Source organism: Gopherus evgoodei, chromosome 1, assembly GCF_007399415.2.
Source record: "Gopherus evgoodei ecotype Sinaloan lineage chromosome 1, rGopEvg1_v1.p, whole genome shotgun sequence".
Taxonomy (NCBI): domain Eukaryota; kingdom Metazoa; phylum Chordata; order Testudines; family Testudinidae; genus Gopherus; species Gopherus evgoodei.
Genome location: NC_044322.1, coordinates 300,667,170 through 300,687,266, shown reverse-complemented (window position 1 = coordinate 300,687,266; position 20,097 = coordinate 300,667,170). Strand labels below are relative to the sequence as shown.

The 20,097-nt window shown below is 42.5% G+C and overlaps 1 protein-coding gene across 1 annotated transcript in view; it reads left to right on the top strand.

Annotated features, from left to right (window-relative positions):
* The first annotated feature begins 633 nt into the window (after window positions 1–633).
* The window catches only part of RAP1B (RAP1B, member of RAS oncogene family), an 86,073-nt gene continuing 66,609 nt past the window's right edge, over window positions 634–20,097 (top strand). Inside the window, exon 1 of the mRNA XM_030548780.1 lies at window positions 634–806. The gene's annotated coding sequence lies outside the window, so the exon portion shown is untranslated. The remainder of the gene's footprint in view (window positions 807–20,097) is intronic.

The following is a 20,097-nucleotide window of genomic DNA, read 5'->3' as shown; positions in this document are numbered from 1 at the left end:
TTGGGGAACTGGACTCAACAACCATCCTTGACCTCCCTGATCTGAAGTGCTAAGACCCTGAGTGGGGCAGTCAAGGGTAAGAGGGTAGTAAATTCAGGGGTCTGACCACTCAGAGGGCATGCTGGTGGTTGTGGCGTAACAGACCAAGTCAGCGAGCATCCATTGGCATGACAAGCTACACACATTGTCACAGGCTAAAACTGACTCAGATCCTTAAGAGACAAGGCAGACGAGGTAACAGCTTTTATTGGACCAACTTTTAGGGGTGTTAAACGTGTCTGTCACAGGTAGGTACAAGCCACACGGTGCTGGGCAGTAACCCGCCTGGGCTGCCCCCAGCACCCGCCAGTACACCCACCACGGGCCCACCCGTACAGCCTCCCGCCCGTACTCCGATCAGCCGCCTCCTTGCCCTGTGTGCGAGAGACTCCCCCAGCCCGAGGCCTGGCAGCACCACCGGGACCCTAGCGGAGCGAGACGCGCCCCGTACTCGCTCGGGCCCCGAGCGGCTCCGCTACCACTCGCGGGAACAAGGGAGTCACCCTGAGCGAGCGCGAGAGGGCGGTGCCGTGGTGCCGGGGCTCGCGCGTGCGCAGTTGGGAGCAGGACGGAGAGGTCACCTCGCCCAACCCCCAACCCCGCCGCCGGAACGAGCTAGGGAAACCAAAGCGAGGCTCGGCGTGCAGCGTCCGCGTCACTACGACGGCTTCAAGCCTCGCCCAGGCAGCGGCAGCGAGAGAGGGAGCGGGCGTGCGGAGCAGGCTCGGCCGGGGCGGAGGCGACAGGGGGAGCGGCTGCGCCGTCCGGTAGGTGGAGGCGGCGGCCGAGAGGGAAGCGCGGCGGCCGGGCGGGCGCGCTCCGGTACCGGGCGGGCGGTGGCTGCGGCAGCGGCTGGTGTCTGGTACAGGTGGCCCCGCGGCAGAGGGAGCGGGGCTGGGGCGGCGGCCGCGCCGGCGGGAAGAGCGGGCTGGGCGGAAAGGGGGCAAGTGTCTGAATATGGCGGAGCAGGAACCGAGAGCGGCCGCCGCCGCCGCCTCCTGCCCCCGGCAGTGGGGACACCCGCGGGGCGAGAGTCTGGGGCTTGGCTGCCACTCGCTCCCCCGCTCCTCTTGCTGGGGGCGCCCGCCCGCCCCGAAGTTAGAGCGGCAACGGAAAGTTGTAACCCCGCAGCTCTGAGCTGCTCGCCGGCCGCGGCGGAGGTCGGGAGCGCTCGGCTCCGGGCGGTGAAGAAAGTTCTCACCCCCGCGTTGTCAGCCCCTTGTGGGATGTCTGAGTTCAGCCCCACCTAGTCCGGCAGTATCAGCCGCTGGAGGGAAGCTGCTCACAGTTTCCATCACCCTCCCCCGGCGTGAGGCGAGTGTGTCTAGCCCATAGGCCTCGTCCGTTTCACTTGCATTGGACCGAGGCGATCCCCTGCCGTAGTGTCGGCCCCCAGAGCAGCGGCAACACATTGAGACTGCGCTGGCTCTTACCTCGCTAAACGGTCTCTCGTCATCCCTTCATGCTGGGGTGGTGGGTGTTGTGTTTTGTTTTGTTTTTTTGCGTTTAAACTACACTACTTATACAGTGCCTCAAGTGTGCTGAGCACTTAGGTAGTGGGGGTGGAAAGGGGCAGTCCTACCCAAAAGGAGCTTGCGATGTAAATAGACAACAGTGCAATCATTTAATATTTATGAATCTTCTGACCCTTATCTGAATAAAAAAGGAAAAGAGACCTCGGGAATTTGTAGGTCTTAAGTCCAGAAGGGGCAATTACGACGATCTAGTCTGAATTCCTACATAATACTGGCAGAAAAACCTCACCCAATAACATCTGTATCAAGACCACAATTTTGAGGTATAGGTATATATTTTAGAAGGGGATCCATGGTTGTGTGACTAAAATGTTATGCCACAGAAGAATAAAATAAGGCTTTGCAGGAAGTGATCATTGTACTGTAGTCCAAATTGACAGAAGTTGGACTGTGCAACATTTATTGAAATCCTATTCTTTTTATTTTTAAAAGGAATGATTAATAAATGCTACTTAGGAAATATGAATCTTCATTTTGAAAAAAGTTTCTATATTGTGGTATAAGTGTGTAACTTTGTGTCACTCCAAAAGGGAATATTTAGGCAACATCACAAACCAATTATTTTTAATGCAGTTGGGATGCAAACATCTAGATTTTTGATTGCTATATTTAATTAAATATGCTCCCAGTTCTTGTATAGTATCAGAGGGGTAGCCGTGTTATTCTGGATCTGTAAAAAGCAACAGTCCTGTGGCTCCTTATAGGCTAACAAATGTATTGGAGCATAAGCTTTTGTGGGTGAATACCCACTTCGTCAGACGCATGTGGATATTCACCCACGAAAGCTTATGCTCCAATACTATAAGGTGACACAGGACTCTTTGTTGCTTTTTACAGTTCTTGTATAGGAACTCAAACTTGTGAGTTCAAGCATATAATAAGAGGGCATTAAATAGACAAAGCTAGTGGAATTGATGTTTTCCAAGGCTCATTCATGGCATGTGTGCACACAATTCCAAGTTATTGAAAAAATCAGAGGTTTTTTTTCAGTTGGAACTATGCTTCTTGGCTGTCCTACTTAGTTTTGCCAACATACGTCACATGTACCGCACAACAACCACTCAAATGAGGCAAAGTTATAGTTCTCTGTACTAGGTCATACATAGTACTGGAAAGGGATTTTTCTATTCTTTGGTAAGCTTAAAATAACTTTTAAACTAAGCTTTAAGAGTTTGTGGCTGTCTTATACCTTTGTTAGATGGAAAGCTAAGTAAAGGGCTGAATTCAGTGCTTCTAAATGTCTTCATTTATCTTGTTCAGGTTTCTAGTTCCTTATTTCTTTGTCCACTGCCAATGGCCTACAGCATACTGTATCCATCTTTCTGGCTAGAAATGAGTTCACTGACTGCTCAGTGAGGGTTACATCTACGCAGCTGGGAGTGCACTTGCCAGTGAGAGTAGACACAGTGTGGCTGTGGTGGCTTGTACAGGCTGCCTGAGTACAGCCCTGCCCGACCCCCTCAGTATATACTCAATAGTTAGCCTGAGGCGCTGCCACCACCCTTGCTGTCATAGCCACGCTACTATTTCAGGCAGAGCTAGTGCATGTCTGTCTACCTGTGGTGGGAAGCCACCCTCCCAGTTGCTATGTAGACATATCCTAAAGAGAGAGGCTGGCAGCAGAGTAGTAGACTCTTTCAGATTTGAGATGGAAAAACTGTTATGCCAAACTGTAGTTAAATCTTGGATGTCTTTATAAACTTCTGGTCTGCTGGTATATATGATAGTATCTCTACTTAGTCAGTTAAGGCTATTTATCATCTCTAGATACCTGCTTGTTACATGACATCTCATCTACTGAAGCCATGAGATTGCTGGACTACAATTGTTAAGTGCAAGGTTTAAGATTAATCAAACTTGCTTCTTCAAACTATTGATAAACTGCTGTATACCATCTAAATGTTACATACTACTTACAACAAGACTCCTCGTGCTTAGTGTCCTCCCTACTGAGGATGTAGTAACTCAGGGCTTGTCTACATCAGAAAGTTGCAGCGCTGGTGAGGGAGTTACAGCGCTGCAACTTTGAAGGTGTACACATCTGCAGGGCACCACCAGCGCTGCAACTCCCTGTTTGCAGCGCTGGCCGTACTCCCGTTTTGTCTCGGGTGTAGAGGATCCAGCGCTGGTGATCCAGCGCTGGTAATCCAATGTAGACAGTTACCAGCGCTTTTCTTGACCTCCGTGGAAGGAGGAAGCCTCTGGTAATCAAGCTGGTTTCCTTTCCCGGTTTGCTCTCTCGGTCCCGGAGCCACCCAGCAAACCGCAGGGAAGGAGACCTGCTTGCTCGGGGTTCCGGGACCGAGAGAGCAAACCGGGAACGCCGCGGTTTGCTCTCTCGGTCCCGGAGCCAGCCAGCAAACCGCAGGGAAGGAGACCTGCTTGCTCGGGGTTCCGGGACCGAGAGAGCAAACCGGGAAAGGAAACCAGCTTCGCCGCGGTTTGCTCTCTCGGTCCCGGAACCCCGAGCAAGCAGGTCTCCTTCCCTGCGGTTTGCTGGCTGGCTCCGGGACCGAGAGAGCAAACCGCGGCGTTCCCGGTTTGCTCTCTCGGTCCCGGAACCCCGAGCAAGCAGGTCTCCTTCCCTGCGGTTTGCTGGGTGGCTCCGGGACCGAGAGAGCAAACCGCGGCGTTCCCGGTTTGCTCTCTCGGTCCCGGAACCCCGAGCAAGCAGGTCTCCTTCCCTGCGGTTTGCTGGCTGGCTCCGGGACCGAGAGAGCAAACCGCGGGGAAGCTGGTTTCCTTTCCCGGTTTGCTCTCTCGTCCCGGAACCCCCCTTGAAGCCGCCCAACAGCGCTGCAGTGTGGCCACATCTAACACCACTTGCAGCGCTGGTTGCTGTAAGTGTGGCCACTCTGCAGCGCTGGCCCTATACAGCTGTACTAATACAGCTGTAACAACCAGCGCTGCAAAATTTTAGATGTAGACATGGCCTTAGAAATAATCTATCACCTCTAGGTTTCTGTTACCAAGGTAGACTAGAATTAAAGTTAAAAGGCATGCCAGCTTTTGTCAATTTAAATTGTTACTTATGTGTCCTAGGCTTATCCTTGTCTGTCTACCAATTTTCCTGGTTTTACATATTTATATATTGTTCACATGTTTTTCTCCCCTGTGAAAAAGACCCAACAAAAGGGGAAGGTGACTATACAGAGAGTATGGTGAAATTGGCTATCACAAATTGCTGTAAAATGTACAAAGTAAAGAAACTGAGAATAAACAAAACTTTTATTTTAGGTGTGGTAGTTTTTGTTAGTGTTCATCTAAGTGGGTGGAGTACTCAATACAGTAGAATCTCAGTTATGAACACCTTGGGAATGGCGGTCGTTCCTAACTCTGAAATGTTCGTAACACTGAACAAAACATTATGGTGTTTCTTTCAAAAGTTTACAGCTGAAAATTGATTTTAATACAGCTTTGAAATGTTACTTATGTAGAAGAAAATGCTGCCTTTAGCCATCTTAATTTAAATGAAACAAGCAGCAAAAAAAGTTGCCTTAATTTTGTTAAATCTTTTTACATGTAACAGTACTGTACAGTATTGGATTTTTTGGTCTCCACTGATTGATTGCATACTTCTGGTTCCAAATGAGGTGTGTGATTGACCAGTAAGTTTGTAACTCTGAGGTTCTACTGTACTATTGCAATGTGAGGTATATAATACCCTGGATATAATTGTGCTATCTTGATTGAAAACCCGACGATGAGGATAATTCAAAACCAGGAGTAAAACTGAGCCTGTATGAGCTAATTTCTGTTGGGACTAAGTAAAACTGACTACCATTTTAGTTTTGGTGGAGCTTTGCTTGAGTAGCAGCACAAGTATAAATCTGAGGGAGACTAGGTCCACAGAATGGAAAATAGAAATTCCTAAGAGGATAGAGAGAAGGAGCAAATGTACTGGAGTTTAACTAACAGTCTAACACAGTGGTGGCCAACCTGCAGGCTGCAACCTGTGGCCCATCAGGGTAATCTGATTGCAGGCCACAAGACATTTTGCTGATGTTGACTGTCCGCATGCATGGCCCCTCGCAGCTCCCAGTGGCCACGGTTCATTGTTCCCAGCCAATGGGAGCTGTGGGAAGCGGCAGGCATTGGTTCAGCTTTAGGTTGTTTATCTCTAAATACATAAGTGTATAGTATTGTCTGTTTACACACTTGTATAAGCTAAAATGATGTAAAAATAATGACAAAATGCTAATGAATCTGCCATTAGTATATTTTGTTGGAAGCATGGGCCTCATGAAGTGCTCTGGTGGGCTGCAGGTTGGGCATCCATTTGAGAGCTCAATTCCATTAAAACTAGACTCTCACTTTCCACTAAAACAAATTAATTTGCTCAAACAAATCGTCACAACTTCTGATGATACATGCCTCCTTTTTCTAACTTACAATATAGTTATGTTAAGGCTATGATTTAGTCACGGGTATCTTTAGTAAAAGTCACAGACAGGCAATGAGCAATAAACAAAAAGTCATGGCCAGTGACTTGTCCATGACTTTTACTAAAAATATCCCTAACTAAATCTTGGGTGGTGGGGGAGGAGGGGCGCTCCAGCAGATGCTGTTGTTGGCAGGGGAGTGTGTGTACTCCAGTGGTTGCTGCTGCTCCTGGGCAGGCGGCCGAGGGCGCCGGAGCACCCCAGCTGCTCGGGCAGCCCTAGGGTCAGCCGCACCAGTAACTGCGGAAGTTAGAGATGCCAGAAAATCACAGAATCCGTGACCTCCATGAAAGACTCAGCCTTAGTTCAGTGCATGGCTGTGAGCAGTGACACTTTTCAGTCTGCTTTGGTGTGTATTTTGAAGCAGGAGATGCGTGTCCTGTAATGTCATAGTATCTGCATACCTGCTGAGTTGGATACAGAACCTTGTGTCAGCTCTGTGAGAGGAAGGGATGTTTTGGACATACCCTTTCATCCATTAGGAAGAAGAGGATCAGAAGTAACAACCCTCACGTACACATACCGGTTTACTGTCCTTGACCATATACCTGACTAGAGAAAGTAGTTTCTCTAAGGCCTTGTCAAGAGCTAGAAAAAGTTGTTTCATTATTTTTGAAAAAGTTAGCTGAGATGTCTTGTGCTTTTTTAAAAACTCTGGTAGAGTTGACAAGGAGTTGCACGTTTTCAAAGATATCTAAGTGCTAATACACTTTAAACAGCACTTATTAAAACATCTGGCAAAATATTCTTTAAAAAGCACCTCTGATCCTAACACTTGTCCTACATGGGGCAGTGACTGGCATAGCAATAGTGGAATAGCTAGTCCCTCTTAATCCAGAATAGTGTCCACACAGGGAAGTTATACTGGCACTGCTCTACTGGAAAAGCTGTTCTGCTGTAGCTATGCTGTTCAGTTTCCCCATGCTGACAAGTCCCAAGTCTAGACAAGCACTACCTGGTAGCCACCATACAGAGCAGATCAATATCCTTTCCTCTAGCATTGTTGTGGTAAAATTCTTCTTCCAGAAATGAAATTAGTCCTGTGAATCATTTTTTAGCTGCAGACTCCCATGTCTCCTCCACATAAAAAAAACCTATAAAATATTTAACGCTACTGAAATAAGGGTGATTTAAGTTTTACACTTATTGAGTGGTTCTCAACCACCTCCATGCTGTGACCGCATGTTATTACAGAAAAAGGTTTTAGGTACTTTCTTCGTTCTAGCCATAAACAAAGGGAGGAGGGTTGCGACCGTCAGGGTTGAGACCCTATAAAGTAGTTTACTTTGGATAGAAAATGAAACTGCTGCTGCTTATAGCTCCATCATTCCAGAGATACTTCTCCTTAATGTCACCATATTTTGACTCCTGGTTCTTCTGGAAGGTCCTATGAATGAATAGTGTATACACTTCTACCCCGATATAACAGGACCCGATATAACACAAATTCGGATATAACACGGTAAGCAGCGCTCCGGGGGGGCGGGTCTGTACACTCTGGCAGATCAAAACAAATTCACTATAACATGGGTTCACTTGTAATGCGGTAAGATTTTTTTGGTTCCCAAGGACAGCATTATATAAGAGTAGAGGTGTAGTTGGTGAAAACCACCACAGAAGTTCCTTTGACAGCACTCCAAACTACTGTTACAATGGAACTGGGAAAAGCCACTCTACAACATCACTTTATGCTTAGTCCATAGATTCTCAACTGGAAAGCCAAATGAGAATGGACAGTACTTGAAGCAACTGCTACTATGCTTCTCTGCCAGGGCAGAAAGGCCAGGCAGCAGCACAGACATAGATCAGGCCCCTCTGTTGAAAGGGTTTCTTCCCTGGAAACCGTGGGGGAATTCTCCATTTCTGGGGTCACTTGTACCTCTCCTGCAAGCATAACAACATAAAGAGCAAATGATTTGAACCTTAATTGCATCCAGTTCCTCTGAACAAGTATATAAATTTTCCAGTGTTACTAGTATCTCCAGAACTAATACATGGGCAAGTAATCTTAGAACAACTGTTATAAAATAGAAAATTCTTGTAAATTGCATACAGTGTTAAAGGTAATCATTTAAAAAAAAATTTCAAGGACTTGTTTCCTTTTTTGCTTCATGATATATCTGCTAGGGCTGAATGGCCTCATGTTTTTGTAATTTTGGAAATATCAGTTATTGCAGTTCTGGCCTTCCATTATTTTCTTGGGGGGCTTGTTGGGAATGTATTGCTAGCTCTCACCTAAATAAAGATTAGAGAGGTTTGAATGTTAAACAGACTTGCTTGTTTGAGTACTTAGTTGCTGAAACTAAATTTTAAACTGTTTTTAACAATCTGGATTTCTCTAGATTAAGAAGAGAGGTCTGGATTAACCATGCAGTTTTCCCTTACTGTAAACCAAGATTAGCACTCTTTCCTTGATTTAGGGGGTCAAGATTGGCTATAGGGGATATCCTTTTGTTTACCACTGAGGTAGTGTGTGGTAGCCAACCCTGACCTGACCTAACCCTTCCTACTAACCTGGACTGTTCCTGACTAATGCTCTTTCCTCTCCATTGCTCAGTGTTAATCTCTTGGTTTTTGATGTCACTTTAACTCTGAGGTCCTCCTGTACTGGAAACACCAGATTTATGAACTGACCAGTCAACAATACACCTCATTTGGAACTGGAAGTACACAATCAGGCAGCAGCAGAGACCCAAAATAAAGCAATACAATATTTTTTTAGTAGTTTATATTTAACACAGTAAAGGGAAAGCACCATTTTTCTTCTGCATAGTAAAGTTTCATAGCTGTATTAAGTCAGTGTTCAGGTGTAAAGATTTGGAAGACCATAATGTTTTGTTCAGAGTTACAAACATCCTCCATTCCTGAGGTGTTCATAACTCTGAGGTTCTACTGTAGTTCTCTAGTCCTCCAAAGAGGCTTCTAATTTAGATTGCATCTGAGTTTCTAATATATAAAGCTTTTTTTAAAACTTCATACATCATGAAGAAGCAAGGAAACTGCACCTGTTTTCTTTAAAGATGACTTGCAAATGAACAGTTTGTCAGCAAGCTGTATGGAGGAGTGTGGGGAAGTAAAGGAAGGAAAACTAAATGTTTCAGAATTGCTTGTCTGCACATGTAAACCCCATTGAAGTCTAAGATGTGTGAGTAGCTGCTGGACCAGGCCCACCCAGTTTTCTGTTTTTAAAAAGGCTTGATGGAAAATTAATTGGCTCATTTAAGATGAAGTTTAATTGCAAAATGTATTATTCTTGTGTATAAACTTGAGTTGCTTGGGCACTTATTGCAGGAGCAATAGTGACAGCTAAAGAAGCTTGTGTAATGATATCCATTTTAATCCCCCTGTGTGCAATTAAACACAAACTTATGAATTTTTTTGATTGGCTATCTTCGAGGCTTTGTCCATAAAAGGCAAACTGCCTTATAGAAATCCTAAGAGAGTTACTTTTCTACCTAAATATGGAGAAAGGAAGGAATGATCTTTTACCTATTTGAAAATATTGCAAGCACTTTTTGAATAACAAAGCTTAAATATTTGAAATTAAAGAGGTATAGAATATAAATGATTAACGTTCATATGAAACTTGTTCTTGACTTGCAGTTATGACTCTCTGAAAATCTCATTCTTCACATGTAGCAATAAAATCCCATTTGAAACATATTAAGCTTGTAGCACTTGCAGCTGAAACTAAACTGCTGTTGCATGCATGGACAGTTCAGCTGAGTAATGAAGCAAGTGTGTTAGGCGTGCATGTGGTCCTGTGCAGCGACTCTGCACATGCTCTTTGCTCAATCCCTGTGACCTTACTAAATGTGAAAGAGTTCAAATGGATTTCTGGTCACTTTATAAGATACACAGGCAAGAGCCCTTCTCTAAGCTCTCCTCCGATGTGAAGCTCCTCAAGTTCTTAGGAGAACAGCTTCTTGCTAAGTAGATGAGAAAAGATGACCCAATAGAGTGTAGCTAAAATAGTGCCTATGTGAGGCTTACACAAGTTGCGAATTATAAACAAAAAAAACTACATTAGAAGAATGAAAAGGTGGCAAAGTCAAGCACTCAAAAACACTAGGAAATGCCAGAATTAAGCTTGCCGATAGGACATTAATGTGGGCGGGGGTGCTGTTACAGTCTTTAATTATGTTATATAGTATTTTTTTCCACAGGTCCCTTGTCACATTCAGTGTGCAGGATGAATGGTGAAGTCATCTTTTTATTTATTTCTTTATATATAATATAAAATTTTTATCCTCCTCATTAGTGTGTGGCCCCATGCCTTTTTTGCTCCATGTTATTTAAAACCTCAATTGATCACTGTTTTAATGTTTGCATGGATTTTTCTACATTACTACTCATTACCATACCATCTGTTTGTTTCACAAACATTAAAGAATTTTTCTCTTGAGGTAAGGTGGTATTATTCCCAGTTCTCAGATGGAGAGCTGAGGCACTCAGACTAACTAAAAATATTCACTAATTTTGATGCTCAAGTTGATATAACTAAGGCCTGACTTCTCAGTATTTAGCACTTTTATAGTGCTTCATATGTTCAAAGCACAGCTCTCCCATTAACTTGAATTGCATTTTTAAGCATTCGTCACACCTGCAAATCAAGGTTGGGGTGGCTAAAGGTAGGCACAGAGAATATGAACACACAATGACTGGCCACCTGTAAAGTTAGGTTTTCATACCTTGCTCAACATTATGTGAGAACTTTGTGGCAGAGGCAGTGATAGAATCCAAGTGAGTGTCATTCTGCTGCCCTTAACTGTAAGACCATCCTTTCTCTTCCTGCATCCTTTTGCTTCCTTTACTGCATACCTTCCAACTTCTTCAACAAGTGGTGGCAACAGCCTCATTCTCTACAACGCTGACTCATTCCCTGCGCACAGGTCGGTTCTATGCACTGAATGAGGTAGGGGTCCTGATGAAAAATAGTATGTAATCATGTAATAAAAACACAGGCAACAGTAATTCTGGAACTTCCTATAAGATTATTTGTATTCTCTTTTAGTTATTTTTAAAAACACAAATTCCATTATTTAGAACTATACTGACTCTTACATGTCATCAGAGTTGGAACTTTCAGATCTGCAGCACAGATGTCTGTCATTTAAAAAAGGGTAACTAGTAAAAGTGGTGGGCTTTTAACCTCCATATGGACCAGCCACTACAAATGTTGAGACTCTGGAATCCTGGATTCAATTCCAAGTTCTGCAGAGGATTATGCTGTATTACAGAGGAGGGCAAACTTCAGGCTGGATTTGGCCCGTTAGGGCTTTCAATCCAGCCCGCGGGATTGCCAGCCCTGTTGCACAGCGAGGCTAAGGCAGGCTCCCTGCCTGCCCTGACCCCATGCTGCTCCTGGAAGTGGGCGGCACCACATCCCTGCAGCCCCTGGGGGATGGGCGGTGGAATCTTTGGTGATTAATGCATCTAACAACTCTACTGGGCATAAGATCTACTGATAAGTGCCATATAAGGGATAGAGTATTATATGTGAACTGAGAATTTTCAGGAACTAATAATAAATAAATTTGGGTTGATTGTTGTGTCCAAGACGCATCCTTGACTGCAGGTGTGATTCCTTTGACAAATTAAGTCTCTGATCTAAAATATGAGGGAGCAAGAGTTCAGTGATGTGGTTGCAAGAAAATTTTAATTGTCAAAACTCCCTTTCCCCTTATTTTAGAGGAAATGCCTGAATTGAAATTCAGCTTGAGGCAAAGGTCCTACTTGAAGAACTTCAGCCTAAGTGGTTGAAATTTAGCAAACTTTTGTGTAAATGAAAGCAGGGTCTTATACTGGGAAGTGTTAGCCAAGCTTAACTATAAAGGCATTGCTACAAGCACCATCTGTATTTCTCTTGTAAGTTAGCAAGCTTAGAAGTTCTACTTAAACATTTTAGAGCAAGATTAGGAAAAAAAAAACTAGTATAGAATCTTAAGTTAAATTTGTGTGGTTAAGAACTTTGAATCAGGAAATGACAGAATGTTGTACGTGCAGCCTTAAAGGTGACTTACAAAGGAAGAGAAAAGGTGTTTGTACCATTTAATCTTTTCATGATGTATAAAGAAGTTCTGAAATTTCTGACTTCTGTTGCATTAGAAATTTGGGTCCTGGGTAGCCTGGGAGATTAACAGGAGAACTGATGCAATGACATTAGAAGAACAAAGGGAAAATTGAGAGGGGAAAGATTAGTCATCTTCTCAAAATCTTGCTTTATAGTAAAAGTTTGAAGAAAGGAGGTCTTAAAATTGAAGACCCTACCATTTTAGGTAAGGTGTAAGTGCTAACAATACAAATTCAGAGATCTCCCGAGTACTAATTGAAACCAAATATGATGAGTTGGTATTCCTGATTTTTTCCAAAGATGATCTAAAAAATAAACAAACTTTCTTAAAAGCAACTAAACCTCTAATCTCTTCATGTGTTGTAAAGAAGCAAATGTGCACAGGCTCAGTTTAAAAAAAAAATTTATTTGGCTTTTACCTTTTAACTCCTGTGTATATCAAATAGTCTTTCATTGCAAGAGCTGGTCAAAAGTTTTGACAAATGTTCAGTTTAATTGGAAAATACCAGTTTTCTGAAGTGAAATGTTTTGGCAAGTCTTTAATGGTTTCATGGAATCTACCAAGAAGCCCATGTTCCAGACAGTCAGCACTGCTGGATAACCTGCTCTGTGGCAACGCTGTTGGGCTTCCTGCTGTGCAGCAAGGAACCTAGAACTCTGAGAACCTGGGCTCCAGCTGGGGCTCCTTGGCAGCCCTGGCATGTCAGGGCTTCCAGGCTCCCTGCTTGGAGCCAGGAACCTGAAAGTTCTAAGTGCCCCACCTAGCTACTGGTTGACTCTTGGATCCATAATAGGGAGCTGGAAGTCCTGTGACCAACTCTCATGGTCCATGCCTCTGAGGCAGCCATGCAGTGCAGATTGCCCCAGGCTGGGGATCCCAAGGTTGCCAGACTCCTGGTCTAGTTGTCTCCCTATGTTGCCTCACTGGGAGTCAGTTTAAAATGAGATGCCAAAATATTGAAACTGAGAACTCTGAATTTTGGTCAGTACTAACTACTGTATTTCTGAAACCTAGTATTCTAACTCTTAACCTTGCCATTTCTTGATTTGAGTGTTTAACTCTGCTCAGGTAGCAAAAAAGTACATGATTGAAGAAACAATGGCAACATTTTTAATGTACAGCAAGTTGAGGTATGTATCTGCCACATGCTGGCCTACCGCAGACTGTTCATATGTGGACCTTGGTGACATACATTAACAGTTCATTAATGCAGTGCAATTTGGTCCTCTTTGAAATGGGGCTAAATCAGATCGCATTAACTAACTGTTAATGTGCATCAGCAGTGTCCACACAGTTTATCTCACACTCACCTGCCAAGGACTGACCCACACACCAGCTGAGAACTAATTGTTCCTGCAGACAAGCCCTGACAAAACGTAACTAAAATAATATTCCTTAGAACATGTGTATAAAAAGAAGACAACTTCAGCAGACTGAACTGATTGATTAAACTTGGGATGGATTAAAATTTTCATATTGAAAGTTGGTTAAAATTTAAAATAGTGACTTTGACTCAATTTCTGCCCCTAGTGTTAAGCTTCCCCCAGAATATCTGAATAATTCTGCTAAAATAATTTGCATGAAATTAACAAAGTTGTAGTCTTAAATAATGAGGTTAGGTGTCAGCAGCAATGAGGGATCCCCAGATACTTTTATGGTCACAGTATAAACAACAGAGCTGTTAGTTGTTCATGCTGAGGAAGACTGAGAGGCATTGGCTCACATTTAGAGGGTTCCTTTCAGCCACAAGAATTGGGTTTTCTTAATCTGATAGAACTTTTCTGGAGGCGCTAACAGTGTTCCATAGAACACAGTTTTAGTATGACTCATTGAAGTAAATTGACATTGTCTCTCCAGTAAAGTCAATGCCACTATAGTTCAAACAATCTGTTCTTACTGGAAGACCAAGGGAACAAAAAACCCAACTTCGTATTTGTTTTAAAACAATTTTGTTAAACCATCAACAGTAAAAGCTTTTATTTAATCTGGTATGTTGGGGAAATGGAGGGTGTAGGTAAGTGGAAAAATTCTGGTTAACTAAGAGCCAGGGGGTTGGGGTGCAGGAGGAGTTTCAGGGTGCTGGATCTGGGGTGGGGAGCACTCACCTCGGGTGGCAACCTGTCCCTGCTTTTCCTAGGCGGAGGCTCGGCTAGGTGGCTCTGCATGCTGCCTCCGCCTGCAGGCGCCACCCATGCAGCTCCTATTGGCTGCAGTTCCTGCTCGGGGCAGTTAATGTGGATAGCAGGATAACAGAGGTGTGGATAAACAGGGTTCTACCGTGTTTTTACATTTTGTGAAAAAATAAAAACGCGAATTTCATGTTTTTCTGTGGCAATATTTTTCTAGGATCCCTGGTGATAATTCATCCAGAATCACCAGTTGCTAACGTTTTAATTATTTTTCTCTCCCTGCTTGTTTATGGCAGACAAAGGATTTGTCACATTGGGATAACAGCAGGGTTCCTGAATTGGGCAGAGCATCATCTAATGTCAATAAAGGCCAGTCACATCAAAGGAACCAAACACATAGGCTGACTGGCTCAGCAGGCAATCAATATAACAAGCAGAACTGAGTTAGAATCAGCAAGTATAAGCAGATATCATGGATAACTCAAGCTGGATCTTTATTTTTTCTGCAGATAATGTTAAAATACCTTTTTTTCTTCACAGGAAAAAGTTAGTGAATGATTTCATGTAGTAAAAATAAACTTCCATGTGCCCGTCACTTCTGCTAAGTGGGCATTGTCCTCCAAAGAGCCCAATAAGTGTACTTTCAGTGAAAATTGCCTTCCATGTTTTTTCTTAAGTCTTGCTGTGAAAGTTTCAATGTTAACAAGGTCCTATTACTTCTAACTCTGCTTTCCCGACATTAAAATTACAGTATTAAAAAGTAGGGGAGGGAAGAGCTCATCAGACTTAATTAATTTTAGCTTCAGAACATTGTACCACCTTTTGGAAGGGTTGGACTATGATTTAGATTTAAGCAATGATTTTTGTAACTTATGAAGGCAATGGAAGTATCCCAAATATACTGTATTAGATCTTTCAAAGACAGGACTTCCATTAGTTAAATGTCACCAAACTAACTTTCTCATGAATTTATCAGTTCATTTTAAGGTGTTTGAAATGTGTAATTCCATTTGGGATTTTGTCAATTCTCAAACCCTAGCTTCTTGATTGAGACCAGCTAGAGGTCAAATAGACCTGTACAGACAGGTAGAAACCCAGGTTAAGAGACTTCTCTAAAGTGCACTTCTGTGGAGGCTTTGTGTATGCTGTAGCTCACGAGATCTAAACTTTATAGAAAAGCACCAGTGGCTATAGTAGAGCTGAATTTGTAGCAGTTCAGTATTTCTGCCTGACTAAAATACAGAGCATATAATTTTATTTTTCAGAAGGCATCATACAGTTTGCAACTTGTATCTCACAAGACATTCAGATACCAAAGTAGCTGCATTATGTACATAATTTTCTGTACATACTATGACAGGTTGGACACACACCCCCTTCCAGGGTGCCATCTGATGTGCTGGGGTCCCACTGAGCTCCCTCACTCTGTTTTGCTGCACATGCACGTGTACACACATGCTCCCAGCTGTAGAATCAGATTCTTCAGTCAGCTCTGTATGAGAAGAATCAGGGATTGCCCAGCACTCTGATGCATGCACCTTCTAGAGTGGAAACCCAGAATTGTCTTGCACTGGTTTAAAAAAAAAAAAAAAAAAAAAAAAAGCAAAATCTATATAGTGTAAACTCATGAAATTGGCCACCTCCTCAATGTGGAGGAAGATATGCACAGTCCCCCACCGTTATGAATTGCACAAATAGGGTTTTAAATAAACAAAAAACAAGTTTATTAACTACAAACCCTAACTGTTAAGGGATAGCAAACAGAACAAAGCAGATTACTGAGCAAATAAAACAAAACATGCAAACTAAGCTTAATATACTACAGAATACTGGCTACAAATAATAATTTCTCACCCTAAATGTTTTAAACAGGTTGCAGAATTTCTTTGTGGACAGACAGCTCTTGCTTGCAGATTAAAACTCCTGATATATCCTTCACACGCCAGACACCATTCCCAGCCCGGGCTCAGCTCCTGTCCTCCCCCAACCAGCGAAGCAGCAGCCCAGGAAACCTCTCAGGAAGGAGGGAGAGTAGTATCTTCAAAGTACTATTGTTCTTCCTAATGGCCCATCCACGCTGTTTGCATGCTGTCTGGTGGACGTTCCCCAGATGAAAACACAGATGTAATTATTACGTTGTCAGTCTTTCTAACTTCAGATACAGAAATGGTACATGCATACAAATTGGATAATTACATTCAGTAAATCATAACCTTTCCAGTGATGCCTCACATGACTCTTTTTGCATAAAACACAGCTTAGTTATGCCAGATTCATATCATAAGCATATATCTATGAAGAATATGGAGTGTAGGGTCACACATACTTCATAAATGAATTGTAGTTGGAAGTTACTAGTGTAATTTCTGGCTAACTATATTAAACAGGTGTCATGTGATGGTCAGTTTGAATTCACTATAAAGAAAATGGGCTCTGTATCATTAGTTAAAGTTCTTCATTATTACAGAACTTATAGTAAACATTTTGAAGATAAACTGATGTCTCAGCCTAGCTATTTAGAGATGGTCATTTGAGCAGAAGACTTTGTGTAAAGATCTTTTTGCACCTTGAGATTATTTTTGAGGAACTATAAAAGCAGCAAAGAATCCTGTGGCACCTTATAGACTAACGGATGATGAAGTGGGTATTCACCCACGAAAGCTCATGCTCCAAAACGTTTGTTAGCCTATAAGGTGCCACAGGATTCTTTGCTGCTTTTACAGATCCAGACTAACACGGCTACCCCTCTGATATTTGAGGAACTAGTTAGCATCCATCTGATTGAACAAAACTTTAATTTTGCCTGCTTTATAACCACAAAAGGTTATCAAAGGGAAGAAATAAAACAAGTGTCAGCTTTTCTCATTTGCCAAAATAGCAGGTTCGTTTGCAGAGTTGATAGTCCTAGTGCTAGCTATAAGCACAACAGTCCTTTTTATTCCCCTTTATTAAAAAAAGAGTCAAATCAGAACACTTTTCTCTCAGTTTGAATTTTGTTTTAAAGGATATGTATATTCAGGAAGAATAAGCTACTCTTGGACTGGAGTATAGGTATAATGTTGTTCTCGGGAGCCAAAAAATCTTATCATGTTATAGGTGAAACCGCCTTATATCGAAGTGCTTTGATCCACTAGAGTGTGCAGCCCCACACACACACATCTGGAGCGCTGCTTTACTGGTTATATCCAAATTCATGTTATATCAGGATAGAGGTGTATATTATAGACTTATAGAAAGACACCTAAAAAAGTTAAAATCTATTACTGGCACGTGAAACCTTAAATCAGAGTGAATAAACGAAGACTCGGCACACCACTTCTGAAAGGTTGGTGACTCCTGCTCTATATCCTAGTAAAGAGGAGAGGAGTTGCTAGAGTATAGATAGGAACTGAAGAGAACCAGTCAAATGAGTCGCATTCAATTATATAACATGAAAGCAGACAACTAAATATTGACACATTTTATAAGTGCTTGTATACAAATACAAGAAGTCTAAATACTAAGATGGGTGAATTTGAATGCCTGGTATTAAATGAGGATATTTTATAATGGGCATCTGTCATAATATAATTCCCAATTCTGAACCTTAGCATCCAAAATATGGATACTAGCATGAATTCCCCTAAGCTTAATTACCAGCTTAGATCCTGTAGTGCTGCCACCAATCAGGACTTAGAGTGCCTGATAAACTCTGGTCTCCCCCAAAACCTTCCCTGGGGACCCCCAAGACCCAAATTCCTTGAGTCTCACAACAAAGGGGAATAAACAATTTTGCTTCCCCCTCCTCCCCTCCAGGTGTTCCCTCCCTGGGCTCCTGGAGAGAGATACAGATTCAAGCTCCATGAATCTAAACAAAGGGATTCCCCCTTCTCCTTTCTTCCTCCCAGATCTTTCCCGCCCTGGGTACACTAGGAGATCACCGTGATTCAAACTCCTTGAATCACCACACAGAGAGGAATGATACCTTCCCCCCTCCTCTTTTCCCTTCACCCAGAGGCAATCCAGATTGAAGCTCCGTGAATCTAAAACAAAGAGGAAACACTTTTCCCTTCTCCCCCCGCTCTCTTTCCCTTCTCCCCACCAATTCCCTGGTGTACACAGACTCAGTTCCTTTGAGCCTTAACTAGGAGAAAAAAATCAGACAGGTCTTAAAAACAGAACTTTTAATAAAAAGAAAGGAAAAAAAGGTAAAAGTTTATCTCTGCAATTTAGATGGTAAAAAGTTACATGGTCTGTCAGCTTATAGAAACTAGAAAGAAGCCTCCTCCCCAGCAAAATACAATTTAAAATACTTCCAGCAAACTACACATTTGCAAATAAAGGAAAACAAATAAAAAGACTATACCACCTTTGTACTCACAAAATTGGAATAGAAGATTAGAGAGCCTGTAGGTACGTGTGGTCACTCTCAGAGCCCAGAGAGAACAAAGCAAAACCCAAAAAACACAAACAAAGGCTTCCCTCCACCGAGATTTGAAAGTATCTTGTCTCCTGATTGGTCCCCTGGTCAGGTGTTTGGTTCCCTATTTAACCCTTTACAGGTAAAAGAGACATTAACTCTTAACTATCTGTTTATGACAGCATCACAGAAACGTAATGGAATAATCATCAGTGGGACATAGTAATGCCAGGTACAAAATGTACAGAGATGATAGAGTTGGTTGCGCTGGTCACAAAGTGGCACTGTGTGTGAAAGAGCACTGAGTCAGCCATCTTTTTAAAAAAAAAAAAATCTTAATTGAATCAAACAATACTGTACAATCTCTATGGATAGAAATTCCATGCTTAAATAATACGAGTATTGCCATAGGAATATACTACTGATAATGGTGATTTTGAAATGTTCAGGGAGATTAGAAAGGCTACAAAAACAGAATCCCCCGGTAATGGGGGATTTCAGCTATGCTCATATTGACTGGAAATATGTCTCCTAAGGATTAGAAATTTAATCTCTACATCTTAACACCATTAATGACTGCTTCTTGGAGCAGCTAGTCCTGGAACCCACAAAGAGAGAGAGGCAGTTCTTGATTTAGTCCAGAGTGGGGCACAAGAACTAGTCCAAGAGGTGAATATCGCTGAACAGCTTAGAAATAGCAGCCATAACATAATTAAATTTTACATTTTTGCGGGTGGGAAGGAATACCCAACCCCCACCCTCATCCCCACTGCCACAATAGCACTGAACTTCAAAAAGGCAGACTACTAAAGAATCAGGAGGCTAATCAAATGGAAATTAAAAGGAACAGTCACACGAGTGAGATATATGCAAGCTGCAAGGAAACTATTAAAAAAAAATATATAGTAGAGGCTCAAATTAAATGTATACCTCCAAATTTTTTTAAGCTGACCCACCAAAAAAAGCCACCATGGCTAATCAGAGTAAAAGAAATGGTTAAAGACAAAAATACATCCTTTTAAAAACTGAATGTCAGATCTTACTGAGGAAAATAGAAACATTTGCATTGGACTTGCCAGAGTGTAAGTACAATTAGGCAGCCCAAAAAAGAAACAGTAACTGGCAAACTTCTTTTTAAATAAATCAGAACCAGGAAGCATGCCAAACAGTCAATGATGCCACTGGATGGTTGAGGTGCTAATGGAGAAGCTAAGTGAATTCTTTGCATCCATCTTAATTGCCAAGGATGATGGAGATTCCTACACCGGAGCCATTCCTTTTAGTTGATAAAAAGAACGTCCCAGATTGAGGTGTCAATAAAGTCAGGTTTAGAGCAAATTGATAAGTCAAACAGTAATTTGTCATCGGTACCAGATGGTCTTCACCCAAGAAGGAACTCAGTTGTGAAATTGCTGAACTACTAACTGTGGTATGTAGTCTATTGTTTAAATCATCCTCTGTACTAGATAACTGGAGGAT